The sequence below is a fragment of the Sesamum indicum genome, linkage group LG13, assembly GCF_026168435.1.
Source record: "Sesamum indicum cultivar Baizhima isolate 11 linkage group LG13, ASM2616843v1, whole genome shotgun sequence".
In the NCBI taxonomy this organism is placed as follows: domain Eukaryota; kingdom Viridiplantae; phylum Streptophyta; class Magnoliopsida; order Lamiales; family Pedaliaceae; genus Sesamum; species Sesamum indicum.
This window is the reverse complement of record NC_142669.1, coordinates 12,337,515-12,339,140: the sequence shown is the minus strand read 5'-3', so window position 1 is coordinate 12,339,140 and position 1,626 is coordinate 12,337,515. Positions and strand designations below refer to the sequence as shown.

Below are 1,626 nucleotides of genomic sequence, written 5' to 3'. Positions count from 1 at the left end.
TCATTAGCATCGTCCATTTCATCGTCGTTCGGTGTTGGGGGGGGGGGTCTGTCAGAGACTGTGCAGGGTCAGTCGGCTGTGACGGCCTGACAGTCGAGAAGCTGGCTCACATCTCTTATCATGCCCATCATGTTGACCATCATCGTCTCCAACCGCTCGATGCGATCCTCCATGGCTGAGTTTGATTGTGACGGTGGCGGTGTAGGTGGGGGTGGCGATGGTGATGTGTAGGTCCAGCTGGAGATGTGGACCTCATATTCAAGGCCGAATATACAGTCCTTGTTCTTACCCCCAACTACAGCTAGCCACAGCTGCTGGTCAGTTGTTGCCACTGAAGCCTCCGATTCAGCCAGGGTACTGTGGTCCTCGGCCGTGGGCTGAGGCTGATGACCCTCCACAGCTTTTGGAACGTCTTTTGCAAAACAAACAAAATTATTAAAACTTTATCCCAAAATCATCTTAAAAATTACTAAGGTACTTACCGCCACCTTAGCTGCCCTCGGGCCGCTCCTACGCCGTTCGCCTTCTTCTTGTAGCATCTGGCGAATAGTTCCATCTGCTTGGGCGGGCGACCATGAAGAATAAAACATTTTACCATAATATGTATAAAATAATGATAAATCTTTAAAAAACTGTAATCTACTTACCATCTTCCTCTTGTGCATGCCGACAGAGGAAGATCACCCGCGGTACACGGTAGAGGATGCAGCGGGTTCGCCACCTGGTTCACCTTATTGTTCTCGAACTCTTCCTGAAAGTCCACGCTGCCCCAATATACTTCAATGAGAAAAATCCAAGCAACTTCCTTGAGATATCACAAATGAGTAAACTACCCCCTTATGAAAAAATAAATAGTGATTTACCTTCCTATATTTTTTAAAATACAACAATTTACCCCCCTATGATTTTTAAAATGAAGCAATTTACCTCCCTATATAAGGAGGTAAATTGCTTCATTTTAAAAAATACAAGGGGGTAAATTGCTATAATTTTTTTATAAGGGGGTAATTTGCTCATTTTAAATATCGCAGGGAATAAATTGTTATTCACCCATACTTCAATTATTAATTATATGTCTTCATGTATATATATGATTCAATTATTAAATGGTTGGTGAAACTAGCTAGTAATCAATTTTAACATCTATCACATTTTATAATTCAAATCACTTTTTAGGATAAAATATTTTAAAAAGTGAAGTAGTGAAACGGACATTTTTAACCAATGAAGCGCAGTTTGGTTGATAAAGTTGAGTTCACATGGATTCGAATTCCATCAATTTGTAGATATTGATATATTTTAATAGTAATTATTGATCAATTATAATATAATTATCGATAATTAGTGTATTAATTATTAACAACCAAAATTCACTACGAAATTGTAATCAATTCTCTTAAAAAAAAAAAAAAAACTGAGCGTTGAACGTACTTTTCGTTGTAAACTCATCTGTACTGTTAATGGAAATCTTGTCGTAATTATCCTTTTTCTTAACCAACAACTTGGGATTAAATTAAGCTAATTTAAGACTTTTCTACATAATTGACTAAAATTTAAAGTTTCATGAGTTTACGTATCTGTTATGGACAAATTGGATAAGGAACTTATCTGTGGCCTCTCATCCTC

General features: G+C 37.9%; 1 long non-coding RNA gene across 1 annotated transcript; it reads right to left on the bottom strand.

Annotated features, from left to right (window-relative positions):
• Positions 1 to 745, bottom strand: LOC148784515 (uncharacterized). Its single transcript, XR_016063814.1, has 3 exons — positions 648 to 745; positions 483 to 556; positions 1 to 412 (listed from the first exon to the last, which is right to left on the bottom strand). It is a non-coding gene; the product is annotated as an uncharacterized LOC148784515 (long non-coding RNA).
• Positions 746 to 1,626: the final 881 nt, after the last annotated feature.